Genomic DNA, 18,172 nt, shown 5'->3' with positions numbered 1-18,172 from the left:
CTCCTGCCCCCAATCCCTCCCAGCATCAGAGTCTTTTCCAAGGAGTCAGCTCTTTGCATCAGGTGGCCAAAGTATTGGAGTTTCAGCTTTAGCATCAGTCCCTCCAATGAACACCCAGGACTGATCTCCTTCAGAATGGACTGGTTGGATCTCCTTGCAGTCCAAGGGACTCTCGAGAGTCTTCTCCAACACCACAGTTCAAAAGCATCAATTCTATGGTGCTCAGTGTTCTTCACAGTCCAACTCTCACATCCATACATGACCACTGGAAAAACCATAGCCTTGACTAGACGGACCTTTGTTGGCAAAGTAATGTCTCTGCTTTTGAATATGCTATCTAGGTTGGTCATAACTTTCCTTCCAAGGAGTAAGCGTCTTTTAATTTCATGGCTGCAGTCACCATCTGCAGTGATTTTGGAGCCCCCCAAAATTAAGTCTGACACTGTTTCCACTGTTTCCCCATCTATTTGCCATGATGTGATGGGACCAGATGCCTTGATCTTAGTTTTCTGAATGTTGAGCTTTAAGCCAACTTTTTCACTCTCCTCCTTCACCTTCATCAAGAGGCCTTTAATTCCTCTTCACTTTCTGCCATAAGGGTGGTGTCGTCTGCATATCTGAGGTTATTGATATTTCTCCTGGCAATCTTGATTCCAGCTTGTGCTTCTTCCAGCCCAGTGTTTTTCATGATGTACTCTGCGTATAAGTTAAATAAGCAGGGTGATAATATATAGTCTTGACGTACTCCTTTTCCTATTTGGAACCATACTCAATACATTATTCTAAAGCTTTGTTTTCCTCCATAATAGGTCATGGCTATTTCTCTAGATCAATAGATCAGATCTAACTCTTGTTTTCAAAAAATGAATAACATTTTCAGCATACATAATTTATTCAGCCATTTCCCTATGGATGGATATTCAAGATGGCCCCTCCTTTTTTCCACCATAAACAGTGTTGCAACACGTATCTTTGTATGTATAACTTTTGTATCTAAAGTATTCGTATAACCTGTGGTTTGGTTTTCTTCAGATTTCTTAGTTTCTGTATATCTTCTCTGATAGAATTAGTGAATTAAGGTCAGTTGAATTCCAATTAATTGGCTTCATCAGGGCATTGTTGGGCATTAGACAGAGAATCAGTTGTTTTGGAAATGGCTCTGAATGGATCCTAATGACCATAGGTATTTTACATAGCTTCTAGAATTCCTAAGGTTTTACCTCAACAGGCCAATGGATGGGCTTCCTGGAGGTCCTGGAATCATCTGATGTTGACTGAAAAACTGTACAGTGACATCACTTTGCCGACGATGGTCTGTCTAGTCAAAACTATGGCTTTTCCAGTAGTTGAGTACGGATGTGAGAGTTGGACCATAAAGAAGCTGGGCGCCAAAGAACTGATGCTTTCGAACTGTGGTGCTGGAGAAGACTTTTGAGAGTCCCTTGGACAGCAAGGAGATCAAACCAGTCAATCCTAAAGGAAATCAACCCTGAATATTCACTGAAAGGACTGATGCTGAAGCTGAAACTCCAATACTTTGGTCTCCTGTTGCGAAGAGCCGACTCACTGGGAAAGACCCTGAGGCTGGGAAAGATTGAAGGCAGGAGGAGAAGGGGACAGCAGAGGACAAGATGGTTGGGTGGCATCACCGACTAGATGGACATGAGTTTGAGCAAGCTCTGGGAGATAGCAAAGGACAGGGGAGCCTGGCGTGCTGCAGTCCATGGGGTTGCAAAGAGTAGGACCCAGCTGAGTGGCTGAACAGCAAATCCTTGTGATGGCTTTCATCAGATTTTCAGCAGAGCTGTTCCCTCAAGAAAGACTGAAAACAGATAAAATCAAATGGTAGTTCTGAGCCTCAAGATTCTATAAAGGGATCTTTGGGACCACAGGGAACTTTTGAGTTTCTGTTGATAGCACATTTAAATCACAGTGTCCTCTTTCTGTAAAGACTGGATTGAGAGAAGTTTATCTAACTTTCCAGATGACATCAACCTAGGAGAGATGACTAGTGCCATACAGAGCAGACTCGATTCAGAATCATCTGGATAGCTTGTGGCAGCGTTCTAAATAAAATCAGCAAGAGGAAGCATCTGCAGGAGTCGAGGATTGGCTCACAGAGGCTCCTCCATCCATGGGATTTTCCAGGCCAGAGTACTGGAGTGGGGTGCCATTGCCTTCTCCACCTGAGAAGATCAGCTAGAGTTTATTTGACCACAGGCTTCTGCAAGCCTCTCTGTGATGCAGCTGCTAAAAACAGGCGTTAGGCCACACCTGGTGGTTGTGTTGACGCCTGTGACCCACGCTTCGCTGAGACACTAGCAGAGCAAGGAGATGGGTGATGGGCTGAGAAGTGGAGACACTGAGGATCCCCCGGGGGGGCGGGGAGTTTGTTATTGGAGCAGAGGGAGAGGGTGTGAGAGCAGCGCAGAGAAAGGACCGCCAGGACCAGAAGGTGGTTTGCAGAGCTTGTGCTGTGGATCTCAGGTGCTTGGTGAATATCTGATGAACGGAAATCACAAGGCAAAGGATATTGACTTCATCTGAGCTCTAGTGAGGGCTTCCCTGGTGGCTCAGCCGGTTAAGAATCCTCCTGGAATGCAGGAGACTTGGGTTCAGTGCCTGAGTTGGGAAGATTCCCCTGGAGGAGGGCATGGCAACCCACTCCAGTGTTCCTGCCTGGAGAATCCCCATGGACAGAGGAGCCTGGTGGGCTACAGCCCATGGGGTTTCAAAGAGTCGGGCACGACTGAGTGAGTAAGCGCAGTACGCAGCACAAGCACCTAGTGAGAGGTCTCCAGTGATGGGGTGGGGCCCTGGAAAGCCATGACTTCCAGCCTAGTGATGGGTGGCCAGGACCGGGGCTCTGGAAGGAATCGTGCTGTGAGTGAGAGGTTGTGCTGTAGGACTTCAGTACCCTTTTCATTGGATCATCGTATTTCTTCCCTCGGGTACCTGAATTCTAGAAGAGGAGAAAATTCTAGGATAATGTTGCAGGCTCTTTTAAAGTACTTTTTTGATGCTTTTAACTCAAAGGCTACGTGACTGCCAGTACAGGTATTTTTAAAGGTGCCGAAATGTTGAACTGTAACAGGTTTATATCTGAAACGTGCAGTGCACAAATTATTCCACTGTTAAACCTGAAGTAACTAGTCTAGACTTGTAGTGTATGGTTTAAGAGTTTATTTTTGTTTCTTTAGAGAGGAGAAAAGCCACATTCTTTTCATGCTACAAAAAGAGTAAAAAAGGAAATTTCACCACTTCCTGGCTTCATTGTGGCCTCGGGGAACACAGGACACTTATCTCCATTGGGCTAATTGTTCTGAATCCTGACTCGGATGATAAAAGCTCTGTGCGGAATTTGTGTCCTGCTTGTTGTCTACACAAGCCTGCACCTGAGTCTGCACACTGCCCTGCGGAAGTGTAGCTCTGATACTTCACTTGGTTGAGACGCAGATATCTCTTATTGTCGCTCAAATAATTGAAACAATGTCAGAATCCTTTAGAAATAAAGGATGGAAAGGTAGAAGTAAATATTGTCAAGTTTTTTAATATAAAGTTTTGAAAGGAAAAAAAAAACCTGTATCTCACACTAGTGGTTTTAGAACAGGGTGGGAGCTGCTGCCACTTAGGACCAGGGTTTCCACTCCTTTGTCTGGTGCCAGAGATGTTAGGTTAGGGGTGGGCTGTGCCACCTGCTGGCTTGGTGACCCTGCTTTCCCAAGTCTTGTTTGCTCACTTGCAGAGAGGAAAGGGTAGCACACACACCTGCAGAGCTGCACTTAGCCCGTGCTGGGACTTAGCATGTGTTTAGGGAGCTCCCTAAACATTCTACGGCTGTGTCTTCCACTGTACCCCCTTGAGCTCCTTTCTTTTTTTTTTTTTTCCTGATTCAGCAGATAATGTCACTGATACGTCTTGTACCATCTTGAATGTGGCATATCTCAAGGTAATGTGTATATTCCCTCCCCTGCCCCTTCCTCCTCTCCTACTGAACCTACTTCTGCTCTGTCCACCTGTCTCTTCTGTTTTAATGAATGGGGCCTGCTCACCAGACATGCTGGGGGCTCTGGAGGCTTCCTCTCTGGGATTGAATTCCCGCTCCACCATTTCACACTGCCTGACCTTGGACAGGCTCCTTAATATCTCTCAGTCTCAGCTTCTTCAATGATGAATAAGATGGCAGTTCATCTTCTAGAATTGGGAAGACTCACTGAGACGAATACACGTTACCGCTTAGTGTCGTTCCTGACATTTAAGTAAGTTGATCACTTACGACTCTCAAGCTGGAAGTAGGGGTGTCAGCCCGAATCCCTGTTGCTTCTCTTCACCTGGGAGTCATCAGTGCTGTTGATTCTACCTCAAGTCTCTCTCCTCTTCCTGCTGCTGCTGCTGCTGCTGCTTCTAAGTTGCTTCAGTCGTGTCCAACTCTGTGCGAGCCCACCAGGCTCCCCTGTCCCTGGGATTCTCCAGGCAAGAACACTGGAGTGGGTTGCCATTTCCTTCTCCAATGTATGAAAGTGAAAAGTGAAAGTGAAGTCTGTTGGTCGTGTCCGACTCCTAGCGACCCCATGGACTGCAGCCCACCAGGCTCCTCCGTCCGTGGGATTTTCCAAGCAAGAGGACTGGAGTGGGGTGCCATTGCCTTCTCCACTCCTCCTTCTAGTCACTGCTTTTAGGGTCAGGATTTCTTCACTTGAATCCACTACTCAAAAGAGGTTCATAACCCCTCGAAATTATTTGTACATTTTTTGACATATGTGCATTTTTCCTTAGGAAAAGGCTTTTAGCTTTTCTTTTTTTAAGGCTTTTAACTTTTATCACTCACTTTTGCACAGGTTGGTGACCCAGAGAAGGTGAATACTAACTACTGGCGTAGACTCCTCTCTTTGTCTATATTCGGGAACCTGTAAATGGACATTCCTCCCCTGGTCTCTGTGCCTCTGATCTACTCTTTTATTTTTTAATTTTAGAATATTATTTACTTACTTATTTTTTCATTTTTATTTGTTGGACTCACCCCATGGCATGTGGGATCTAGTTCCTGACCAGGAATTGAAGCCATGCCCTCTGTGTTGGAAGCGTGGCGTCTTAACCAATGGACCACCAGGGAAGTTGCTCTGGTCTGCTCTGCGCTCTTGCTCAGTTAACTTTTTATTATTATTATTGTTGCTCTTGGATCCTCATCCTCCTCGCTTGGTTGTGTTGACTCCCTGTTGCCTGGTAGTGGCTGTTCTCACCCCGACCACATGCTAGAATCACGTGAGAAGACTTTTTAAAACACCAATGCCCAGTCCTCATCTTGACCAATTAATTGATACTAGCAAATACCAGACATCAATTCTGTCTTAAAGTTTCCCAGGGGATTTTGACATGTAGCCAGAGTTGAGAGCCTCAGGGCGGCAGGATGGTGCGCTGATGAGAGTTCGCATGGCCCGCAGGGACCGCAGTCATTGCCTTTTCCAGCCTAATCTTCCGCCTCTTCCCCCGTTCACATCCTGTCACTTACACTCCGGGCACACAGTTCTTGCTGTTCTTAGAACAGACTCTGAGCTTTTGCCTGTCCTGATCTCTCTGCCTCAAATGCCTTCTGCTTTTTCTCTGCCTGGTCCTCTCCATCACAGACCCTCCCCTCAATGCTAGAGACAGTCGCAAGCCTCCTTGTGCAAATTCCTGTTACATAGGCCTTACGCTATATTAGTTATTTCTGTGTTGGTCTGCCATACCACACTGAACTCCTAGAAGGTAAGATCCTTATTTATTTCATCTCTCCTGGGCTTGGTACCAGCTTAAGAAGCTCCCTGAGAGTCTAACAAATAAATAATGAAAGAGGAAAACAGCAGCCCACTCCGGGGATCAGGAAATTTATGGGGTTGGGGAGTATAAGTAAATATAGTCTAGCAGATGGGGTGAGGAAGGCTTGGCAGAAGTTTTATCCTCTAATATTGCTTTGAATTTGCTACAACACTGCCTCTGTTTTATGCTTTCGGATTTTTTTTTTTTGGCTGGGAAGCATGTGGCATCCCAGTCCCCAGACCAGGGATCGAATTCACATCACGCTCATGGAAGGTGAAGTCTCAATCACTGGAAGGCCAGGGAGATCCCCGCTATTGTTGCCGTTTCATACTTTTGTAAAAAGGAAAGATCTGTGTATATGTGTTTCTCATGTGGGACTGGGAAAGTCAAGACCAGCTTTGAGAATAGCCCCAAACACTGTTGAGCATAAAGTCACGTCATATTTGTCTCATGAGATGGTCCAGAGATTTCTGAAAGAGAGATGGAGTCAGCCGCTTCGATGATGGCAGCTGTTTATTTTGCCCAGTGGATGGTCCCAACTTAGTTACTGATTTAAAGATATCCTTATATGGACAGCCCTCCAGACATTATACGTTTCTAATTTTGATCTCACCTCTGGCCTTTGTGTTTTAGCTGCTGCCTTCTCTTGGCTATTTTTAATGCTTTTTTTCTCAGTGAGTCTCAGAATTGTCCAACACATTCTAAAGAATCATAACTTAAATTTGATTGACTCCTCCTTTTCTTCAGTGGCCAGAATTAGTTAAATTTTGAAAGAGATTACTTTTCGTAAATAATCTTAGAGAGACTCTCTTGGATATTGTGTGGGAGGATGTTTGAGGTTTTATCCTAATTATTTTACTGAACACTGGTCCACCACTCCACTCTTAGGAGAAGAGATGGCTTGTTTAACACTTATACAAAGAACAGTAAGTACTAATCTGATGTCGTGATTTGCATGTATTTCTGATATGCTGCATATTAACAACTAGCATACTCTTTGTCTAACTGGCTGTTTATTATCCTGTAATCCTGTATCATATCTTAGAGTTGAATAATGAGAACAAAAATTTTCTTATTCAAAATCGAAGTATTGCTTGGAATTTATTAATATACTGCTCTTTTATGTATCCATCATCTTGTTTAAAAAGAGGGTTTTTTTTTTTTAACTTTTAAAAATTAAAGTATAGTTGTACAATGTTTTATAAGTAACGGGTCTACAGTATAGCAATTCACAACTTTTAAAGGCTTTGTTCCCTTTATACTTACTATAAAATATTGGCTGTGTTCCCCATGTTAAGCCTTAAAAATCTGAATTTATCAAGAATTCTTCCTTTCAGTGTAGTTTACTTGAAAAGATCTTAAGTCGTGAAACTGAAAAGATTAATTTTTAGTTAGTTTTTGGGAGCCTTTTTTAAAAAAAACAGATCTGACTCAAAGAATTGGGTGATGTTCCCTCTCCTGGCAATTGGAGAGACAGGAATAGAATGTCAAGAAAAAGAACAGACCACGTCTTACAATGTGAGCATTAAGGTCTAAAATGGGTAATTGTCTCCTGTTTCACAGTCTACAGATACCCCAGTACTGCTTGTCCACCCTTCCTTGTGTGAACCAGGGTCTCTGTAAAGAAGCTGGTCTCTGTGTTTCAGAGAACAGCTATTATAGTTACTGGGCTGTTACAGTTCTGAGAGCTGAGTTGTTAGTCCTTCTTTGCTTATCGCTGATATTTTGAAAAATGAGCCTTCATGGGAATGTTTGTTAAAATGAAATATACAGTGCTTGAGACAGAATCACGTACATCTATCTCAAGAGATAGATAGAGCCTCCTCTCCCCGTATTGAAACCTCCTGGATTCTTGTAGCCAAGTGAAGTTGGAATCTCTTACAAATATTTCAGCTCCTATAATTTGCTGTTGATTTTGAACCACTTATTGCCAAAGTGACCACTTCTCAGTGTGTCTGCTTGGGAATGGACTGCATCCTTTGACAACAAAAATATTAAAAATTAGAAAGTAAATTCTTGATTTCCCAACTCTCTTGGTAAACTGATACCAAGTGTCATGTTTCCACACACTCTTGGGCATTTTAGGAGGGCTTGGCAGCTTGAGAATAGAATATAGGAACCCTGAGCACTTACTTGAAATTATTATTTGTAAAACATTGCCACTTTGGACTGCTGTTAATGAGGGTCCTTTCAGCTTTACCCTGCAAATTTCCTCTAAAAACTTAAAAGAGTCCCAAAGTAGGATAGATTCTCTACTATGTACAGGTGGTTCAAACATAATTTCCCCTTATTATTTTATGTAGGTAAAATATGTATTTTTAAAAATCTGTGCCAAGTACCGTTCTGAGTGTTGTATGTGCATTAACTCATTTTTACAACAGTCTGTTAACTTGCCTGTGGTGGCTCAGTTAGCAGGTAGTGAACCCAGAAGGGTAACTCTTATTAAAGAATTTGCCTACAACCTACAGTCCTCAGATAGTCTTAAATTTCAAGTTAGGAAGTAGGGTAACCCTTATTCTAAAAAAAGTTGTAGATGCTTCTGAAACAAATTTAATTGCTTGTGGATTGAAATAACAGAAATAAATATTGACTGATCACGTACCAAAAGATTTTGGAAGTTAATAGCTTGTTGCCCAGTTCTTAACAATTTTCCTATAATTGGATGGAATAAACTGAGAAGGGGGCATTTATCATTAGTGGTTCAGCATAACTGGTTAATTCAAATTCCATTCACCAGTGCAGTTTGATTTGTGGTAGGTGAAGTTTTTACCTATATATTATCTGTGAAAAAGAGGTCCCTAAGCAAGTAGTATAAGATTACAGGAAATGTTTACTTTTTTCAACGTAGCAGAATATTTTCAAGTACTTTTAGTATAATCTGTCAACTGTCTTTGGTATTTTCATCTTAAAAATGGGAAATTCAGCTTCATATTTACTAGATTCATGTAATAAAACTTCAGTTAAAAATTTTTCAGTTTGGATATATAACTACTTGAAGCCAAATTAGACTGGAATTAGAATTTTGTTAACCCACCTTTTGATTCACGTGGCTTAAAATCTTGTTTTTCAGGGCTTTTGTTTCCCCCCTGAAATCTTGGATTTAAGGTTCCTTGTTTTGCATTAGCTTGAATGCTAATAAATTATAGAGGTTCAGATGATACTTAATAAGCCTATGCTTGTTTTTCCATTGAAAGTGTTTTTATTACATGAGACATTAGAGCAGCTTTGTTTGAATCTGACAGCCGTGCTATATCTGTCTAGCAGTTTAGTAAGCCTGGCATCTCCCAGGCAGAATTGGTGCCTCAAGAGAAAGAGGGAAGGACAGTCTCCAATCTTTTAACTGAGTGGATGCTAATACTGGGGCATATATGACCCTGTGCTCTAGTACAGTGTGAACTTCAAAGGGAAAAAATATATATATATAGGAATCTGGCATCTAGTACAAACCAGGTTCTGTCCTTGATGATACAGCTATGTCTGTATTTCTATATTCATGCACATCTGTCTACCTGGCTTGCTATGTATGCGTAAACGTGTGAGTTTGTTTATTTAACAGAATGTTTGGAGGAGGAAATGGCAACCCACTCCAGTACCCTTGCCTGGAAAATCCCATGCATGGAGGAGCCTGGTAGGCTACAGTGCATGGGGTCACAAAGAGTCGGACACAACTGAGCGACTTCACTTGTATATTAAGCAACAGGCACTGTTCTGCATTCTTTACAAATATAAACCCATCTAATCTTCATAGTCACCCTATGGAGTTTGTATATTGTTATACCCTCTTCAAAGATGATGAAACTGAGGCACAGAGAGAGAATTAATTGCCCAGAGTCAGCAACCAGAAACTAGAAGTGATGAAACTAGACGAAGTCTGGGCAGTCTTGCCCTGGCCTCCATACTCTCATTGGACACTTTTCAGCGTTGATTTGGAGAAAGGAAGTGACTTTATCAGTGGTCTAAACAGCTGTGAATTGGCAGAGCTGAAACCCGTTTCTCAGACATACACGGTACAGACATGCGTCACAGCGTTCCTTTTTCTCCGACTTGCACATGTTGCTGGTTCTGTATAATGTTCTTTCCACTTCTTTCGCTGTTGAAAGCTTATCAGCAGGCAAATTCCCATGTTACTTTCTCCAAGGTGCCTTTCTTGACTAACCCCACCAGAAGATTCCTGGTGGAATGGATTTTTACCCTTTGGGATGCTTACTGATTACCCTCTTATATGGTAGAAAGTGCATATATATGCCGTCATGTCTTCTGTCAGATTATAAGCCTCTTGAAGGCAGCACTGTCGCTAACACCATGTTGGGCTACAATCTTGGGCATCCTGCCGTTCTCTGAAATCTTGTTAATGCTTGGGGGTTTTGGAATGGCAGGAAGCAGTTGTTTAGCAAGTGTCTGTTAAATGGATGACTCTTAGGAATGCATGGTGAGGATCAATTTTCCCCGTGGACTTCTAAGATACTTGAAAAGATCAACTGTCTAAAATAAGTATTTAAACAGCAGCAGTAATAATGCTGCCTTTATTTTTACAGTCCTCATACAATTGTTATAAATTATGCAGAATTAACTGTCTCTCAAAGTCTTAAAAAAGAACTGTCTTGAAGAACTGGCTACTTATATGTATATATATTTTTAGCTTACAGAAGTGCAGAAGAAAAGGTGGTTTATTCTTTGAATCCGTTTTCTCTGCTCACGTGTGCGTAAATGGTACTCTTAATCCATTTCTGAAGTATTAAGATGGACTGAACAGCCGTGAACGGGGCGTGCTGCAGTCCATGGGGTCGCAAAGAGTCGGATGGCACTGAGCGACTGGACTGAACAGCCAGGAAGTACACCCATGTAATCAGTCTGAAGGCCAGGATAGAAAATCATCTTTTAAAAAACTGTTTTATTTGTTTATTTATTTGTGGCTGTACTGGGTCTTCATGGCTGCACACGGGCTTTCTCTAGTTGTGATGCGGGGCCTTCTCGTTGTGGCTTCTCTTGTTGCCGAGTGCGGCTCCCACGCTCTAGGGCACTGGCATGCTCAGTAGTTGCGGTGTGAGGGCTTAGCTGCACCTCGGCATGTGGGATCTCCCCAGACCAGGGATCGAACCCGGGTCTCCTACATTGGCAGGCAGATTTTTTTCCTTTTACCACATAGTCACCAGGGAAGCCCGAGAAGTCATTTCTTTAGCAGAGAGCTGTAGCATTGAAGGCCACATAGATTAGTTTGGCCAAAAAGTTTGTTTGGGTTTCCCTATAAACGGATACAGAAAAACCTGAATGAACTTTTTAACCAACCTGATATTTGTTTCTAATTATAGGACGAAACAAATAAAGCTTAAACTTAACCATTTTAGCAGTTTCACATTCAGACCATATCACTGTTTCATTTTAGTTTGAGTAACGTGCTGGTGGATATGACAAAGTAATCGTAGTAATCAGAATTGTGGGTTTTTTAAAAAAGAATTGTGCGTTTTTAAGAGTAAGATAGACACAGATTAGTCTGAGAGGGTTTCATTGGAAAGTAAAGGGATGGACTGTTTACAGACCTTTTGGAGATTGTGTGTCTGTGAGCTTTTGCTGTGTAACAGGCCTTCTAATTCTAGCACCCGGGAAAAGCAAGCCTGAAGTCTCACGGTTCCGTGGGTCACCGGGGTGACTCTTCTGGTTGGATGGAGCTAGCCAGTGGGTCTCTGAAGTCAGCTGGCAGCCTGGCTGGGGCCACCTGGCCTGGGGTGGTCTCCAAGCCTGTGGGGGCCATCGTTGGGCTGGCTGTGGTGGGGCTGCAGATGGCAAGTCTGTGCCCCACGTGGTCTTACCCTCAGAAGGTTAGGTGGGCGTCCAGGGGTGGTCTCGGTGCCCTGAAGTGCAGCTGGAGCGGGGGCCGGCTCCCCCACCCCGGGCCTGCACTCAAGTCTCTGGCTTATGCTTGCTGTTGCCCCGCAGACCAAGCCCAGAGTCGGTGTGGGTCCAGGGAAGTGGGAGCTGATAGGGGGCTGTTACGGTCCCATTGCCCGGACATGGGACTTGTGTGAGTGGTCGCTCAGTGTCCCTTGGCTCTGAGCCAGCCCTCGGCTCCCAGCATGCGCTGCTGGAGTGGAGGAGACCTGAGCCGGCTGCCCAGGCGCAGAGTTTTCAGAGCCGAGTTTACAGGCCCTAGCTTCCCTGCAGCACGTCACGATTTGGAGCCCCTTTCAGCCTTTTATTCTTTGAAGCTTTGAACTGTCAAAGCAGGAAGCCTCTTACCCTCCCTCAGTAACGTCCCAGTCGGGGGCTGTGTGTGTAAAGGCGGCAGTTTACTGGGAGCCTGGGCCCGGCGGGCGCCAGTGGCCGGAGTCCTTGCTGCCCCTTGATGTCACACCGCCGCCTCTGTTTTACGGGGCGGGCGGGGAAGTGGACTCATACAGGTCAGCTGATGTGCCCCAGGTCAGAGTGGTGCCCAAGGTCAAGCAGGCGGGTTAGGAGCTGCCTTTTGAACTCAGATCTTTCTGACTTTCTCCCCAGTGGACTGGTGATGATTTTTTGTTTGTTTTTTTTTGTTGAGCATGAAGACATTGAGTACTCTTCATGCCATCCTCTGAAAAACTGGTGATCATGAAATGTGAATTTTTCCCCTTTTCTGCTTCTTTCCCACCCTGTCCCTTCACTAGTTGGACTAAATCACCAGGTTTAATTTGAAGATGATGAATACCTCAGAGAGGAAACTTTACTGCCGGTTCCAGATGTCCTTTTTAAAAATATGTTAGAATAATTAATCTCTCTGTGACTCTTGGAGATTTCAAAATAAAATGCAGAATCCTGAGATGGCCTAAGACATATATTTAAAATTTTAGGGGAGAGGGATAAATCAGGGCTTTGGGAGTAGCATGTACATACCATATAAATATATACATATATACAAAATAGATAACAGAGACCTACTATATATTAGCACAGAGAACTATGCCCAATATCCTCTAATATCCTGCATAGGAAGGGAATCTGAAAAAGAATATGTTATAACTGAATCACATTGCTGAACACCTGAAATGAACGCACACTGTAAACCAACTATACTTGAATAAAAAAGTTAATTCACATTCATGAGAGATAACCATCATTTCAGAATGAAATTGTGCCCCCTGACTCGTGCGCTCCCCTAGTACGCAGCACAGAGCCACGTCTTCAGGGTCACAAGAACCGTGTATGTGCCGGGTGGGGCGTGGCGGTCTGTCCGCCTTACTCAGACATGAGCTCCTGGATGGCGCAGAGGCCTTGTGTTTCCTGACTCCTGGGTCCGCAGCACTGGGTCCCAGGGTGGGGACGTTCCAGTGTTTTGTTACCCGGTCCCATACCTGGACTCCGTGGCCGGGGACAGACTCTGTTCTGCTTTCCGTCTCTCCTCCGTTTCGTCCGTCTGCCCTCTTTTTAGTCCTTTCTTTCTCTGTTCTAAGTCATCTTCCTCCCATCTCAATTTGTCTGAGTTCCCCAGCTTTCCGTTTCTCCCACCCTCTCATTGGCAGTTTTTCTATTCACTATGTGGTTTTTTTTAATGTTTTATATTGGAATATAATTGATTTACGATGTTGTGGGTTAGTTTCAGGTGTGCTATCTTTGTGACATGTTGAAATGATGGTATCTTAGATATATGGAGTTCAGTTAAAAATATTATTAAAATTAATTTCACCTGTTTATTTTTACTTTTTTAACGTGACTGGAAATTTTTGAATTATAGAAGTAGCTTGCTCCAGAGGGTCCTTATCCAGGTGAGTTCATTAATGTGAATTTTCGTTTTGATTTCTTGGATCTGCTGGACTGGAGACCCACAGATCACCTCCCCTCGCTGGCACGGCTCTGCCTCCCTCCCCCCGCCCCACAGTGTGTGACCTCGAACAGGAGGGTTTTCCCTTGCTTTTAAATGATGCACAGAGATCTCTCTCTCCTGTCATAGGTATGCCCAGGACAGAGTACAGTTGACTTCTCCATTCTTCTCACTAATGAAAAGGAAACAGCAGGGTGACTCATGGACACTGGAAGATACGCTATTTACTTTGGAATGTTTCAGTTCTTGGATCTTGGGACAGGTGTGGCCACTGTTGAAAGAAAAGTGTAGTCACACTCAGCATACTTGACATGTGAAGAACTGGAGCACTGCCCAGCGTCCCCTGCCTTCAGCGTCAGGGACGTGGGGTCCACTCCCTGTTTCTCTCTGATGCCAGATTCAGTGCATAGGTGCTTATGGTATATTGGCATTGTTGTTTGTTGAGGGAAGAAGTACTGTTTGGCTTAGAAACTCTTTGACTGCACTATGACATAGTAAGTTAAGGATCACTGTATCGAAAATAGCCTCACGATGTCCTCCTTTGGTGTTGAGAATTCCAGAGTAAGTTCGCAGTGGATCACAGAGAATTGATCGTATTCATCCGAGGTCAGCCATCTTTGATAAGTACCAACTTCTTTCCTCTGGGCTCAGGGTGGGGTGCCCCACTGCAGGGACTTGGGTTGGGGTGGTTGATGAGCGCAGACAGCTACCATCTCATGGGGGGTGAGCAAGTCCTGGCTTCCGCTGCCTAAAGCTGGGCTCTGGGGGTGGAAACACCCAGACTGGCAGCCCACAGTTTTTGTAAACAGCCGGGAGGGGGATTGTGCTCATGCCAGTGAAAACCAAGCCGTTCGCCGCTTCGGGTGGCGTGCCACATGGGCCGGTGCTTCGAAAGGACAGGGTCAAGTCTTGCAGTTCCGTCACCTGCCTGTGCCACAGTTGACCTGGGATTTGGGGAGCTGAGCAGAATAAATCTCCTGAAATCCAAACTGACATATGACATTTTAAAATTAGAAAACCAAATAGCTCCGACAAGATTTGCAGGATTATAGCTAAATAGTTAATATGGAAGACACGCCATGGAGTGGCTAGGAGGCGGGGTGGAATAATCCCGTGTTGATTTAGCAAAAAGCGTGGAACAAGCTGTTGAATTTCCCTGTTTGCCCAAATGTTTAAAAAACAAAATGGGAAAATGACATCTCCCAGAGATGTTTGGAGATTTGATTGATGTTCATGCCTTGATATCTCTCATGAAGTACCCAATAAGAGCAAAATATATCATAAGAACTAAAATATCCACAGCAAACTAGTGTGAACCATCCTGAGTAGATATTAAGGAGTTTGGTGTCCTTGACCCAGGTTGCACTTACTGAGGCAGTTGTATTTTTCAAAGAAAGTTCCGTGTCATCTCTAATTTTCTTTTGAATATCAGCTATGTACTTGGGGTCTTTAACGGTCAACTTGAGCTTCAACAGGATTTATAGATGGTCTGTCATCTATAAAGGACAGTTGACCAGTTCTAGCCAGCCAGGCAGTTAAATGCGCTTCAAAATGCTTCTTGCTAAGGATGATGCCTTTTGCGAATATTTGAGATGTTTATTCTCAGTTGTAGTCTATTAGTAAACCTGCATCCTCATAGCGACTCCTTGGGAGGTGCAGAAGACAAAGCCAGAGAGCAAATCAGTGACATTAGTTCATTATGTAGCGAGAAAAAAAAAGCTTTCGTTTAAGGTTCTTTGTTGATAGACTTATTGGTATGTGTCTTGGATGCCTGTTCAGTTTCACACCGTACCAGATCTCGGCTTCCCTGGTGGCTCAGTGGTAAAGAATCTGCCTGCCAATTCAGGAGACGCAGGTTCCATCTCTGGATAGGGAAGATCCCCTGGAGAAGAAAATGGCAACCCACTCCAGTATGCTTGCCTGGGGAAATCCCATGGACAGAGGAGCCTGGCGGGCTGCAGTCCACGGGGGTCACAAAAGAGTCAAACACAACTTAAGCAGACCAAACAACAGTACCAGGTCTGATCATGCTGTGTAGATAATCTGACTGAACGTCCCTTGGCTTGGTTTTTTTTCTTTTTTCCTTGTGAAGAGCGCACAGCACTGCCACCTTGTTGCTAAAGTTTTGTCTGATTTGAAAGAGCTGAAAAATCCAGTGAGTGCCTGTGCTGAGAAAGAGCTCGCCCTCTCCGTGGGCCGGCACTTGTGAAAACAGCGAGGAAGGAGATAGCACCGGGGGACCGCATTCAGTAATTAGCATAATCACGATGCTCTGCGTTGTTCGCAGGGCACGCCCCTTGGCCGGAGCTCCCATTAAGAGGACACCGACGTTGTCCCGGTGAATAAATCCCGGCGCGTATGGTGCAGATCAGCGAGTTCCTGCGGGCTGCGCCGGTGCGGTTAATTTTAGCCGGGGGTTTGTTCTATGAGTTGTAAAACTGTTTACCCGAGTAGAAGTTAGTAAGCTGAAATGTGACTTCTCGGCCAGTGTGAGAGAAGCCTACTTTAGACTCAGACTGTGTTGGCGATCCGGAGAACGGTCTCTGAAGGATTGCAGTTCCCATCTCCTTTGAAAGTTCTTGTAAGTACCGGCTGAATCTTTCAGATTTCTCCTTGTTCTTTTCGCCCTAAGGTCTCCCTCATGTTGCTATCCATTGTCATTTTATCTCTTGGGAAAACGGGGAACTCTGAGCTGAGTGCCTTAGAGGCTTCTAAGAATGGTGGCTAAAGCTTTTTCCTTAAACATATCTCACTGCAGGAAACCTGCCTCACTTGACTTTCCCAAGAGAAAGTATTTGATTCTTACTATTTTTATCTTTGCAAAAGCAATCCGTGCATTGTTGCATACTTTATCTGTTAAAATATTTGATTAATGGAATGGTGTGTCATTGAGCTTTACTTTCAGTGGTGACCTAACTGTTAGAGGGGGGAAATGTTGAAATTGGACTCCTGATATACCTACTGTGAGCTACAGGTTTATGTACAGATGTAATGGGAGTGTCAAATGTAATTTTGTGAAATGTGTAGATCGTTTTTGTTAAAGGAGGATTTGGTGCCTCAAAATACACCCATGTCTAAAGAGAAGCCCTTAAAAAATAAAATAAATTTAAGAGGAAGCCTTTGGAAAAGTAATTGAAATTATCCTCTGGAAGATTGGGTTAGGGATCAGAATTAACCAAAGGTCAGGAAATTCCCTAGCTCAACTGTTCTTAATTCAACAAGTCATTGCCAACTTAAGTTTGGACTGAGGAAAACTAAAGATTTTAATGGAGAATCATTTTAATTACATCTGAATCACCTGGCTTGGTTCAGAGTGTGTTTTAATTCACAAGACGCTGACTTCATGCCAAACAACTTGCTTATAACACAGAGCCTGGCAGGAATTCCTTTATCAATTAACATGTATATTCCCTCCCCCACTCTGGGAATGTCGATTTTAATGAAACAGTTCTAATGCTGCCAGACGTCAGGGTTCCATCCTCTGGGCCCAGGGGAAGGCATACCCTCAGATGCCTTTTTCCATTTGGAAAGCTTTATTTAAAGACTTCTTTGTTACTATGTATTGTCCGATTTTAAATCCCAACAACCCAAGGTGCCAACAATGAAAGGAAATGTTTCAGGGTACATTTAGTAGGAAAAGAATGTAAGACGGGAAAATAGGACTGAGTGCTTGGTCTATTTTTGGAAGGAAACTTTTTTTTTTTTCTAACTGAAGTCTTTTTATTGAGCAGAAGAGAAATTTGCCGTCCAAATTCATTGCAATTATAACAGAAAAGTCTGTAATGTCATCTTCAGCAGTTGAAGGGACTTTGTTCCAGGATTTCCTTTGGAATATATACTTTTATCCAAAGAAAGTAACTGTTCCTATTCTTTCTTTTAACTCTTAATGAAGTACCATCAGAATCTCAGTGGAGTGTTTTTAGAGTTACACTGTGGTTGGGTGTTAGATCCTCCTCAAGCTATTATTCAGCCAAGCAACTGTAGTTTAGTCCTGCAAAAAAAAGCCATGTAAGATTTGTCTGTTTTTAAAAAACTTTACAGAAGGATGTTTCCCAAGGTATTTTTACTACGAGGAAGCATATGTTCTTTTAGGAGGAGTTGCTAAAATGCTCGTAAACACTTTCCGAGTGTTTGTTTTCGTGATTTATGTGCCGTGAGAGAGTGATCCAGGACTGGAGGTGATGTCAGTGTTGGTGTGGGAATGTCAGGAGGGTTTGCTGGAGCAGAGACCCTCCTCCTGCGGCTCACCAGTGCCTAGGGAAAGGAAGGGCTCTCCCGGGCAGGGACGGGGGTCTCGGTACCCTCTTGGGAAGAGACTCCAGACTGCTTGTGACCTTGACTGTGACCTTGGTAGTGACCAATCACAGTGAGCTCAACTCACAGTCACCAGCAGGAGGTCCAGATGCTGAGAAACACGGGCAGCTTTGTGGCCTGGGGAAGGACCCCGGAGCCTGTGGCTCCAACCGTGTGTAGCCGTGTGTCAGACACACCTGTGCTGCCCGTCGCTCCTCTGCACTTGACTCTGCACGTGTGTCCTCTAGCCCTGCTTAAGCTGCTCACCCTGGCCACCTGCCCTCCTGTCCTCAG

General features: G+C 43.9%; 1 protein-coding gene across 2 annotated transcripts in view; it reads left to right on the top strand.

Moving 5' to 3' along the window:
• The window catches only part of SLC20A2 (solute carrier family 20 member 2), a 110,443-nt gene that overhangs the window by 19,003 nt on the left and 73,268 nt on the right, over positions 1 to 18,172 (top strand). Inside the window, exon 1 of one of the 2 annotated variants that reach the window (XM_052661408.1) lies at positions 15,947 to 16,166. The exons of the other annotated variant lie outside the window; for it this stretch is intronic. The gene's annotated coding sequence lies outside the window, so the exon portion shown is untranslated. Of the gene's footprint in view, positions 1 to 15,946; positions 16,167 to 18,172 lie in introns of those variants that run through there. 2 annotated transcript variants of the gene reach the window in all.

The sequence above is a fragment of the Budorcas taxicolor genome, chromosome 24 (genome assembly GCF_023091745.1).
Source record: "Budorcas taxicolor isolate Tak-1 chromosome 24, Takin1.1, whole genome shotgun sequence".
Taxonomy (NCBI): Eukaryota; Metazoa; Chordata; class Mammalia; order Artiodactyla; family Bovidae; genus Budorcas; species Budorcas taxicolor.
This window is presented reverse-complemented; position numbering and strand designations above follow the sequence as displayed.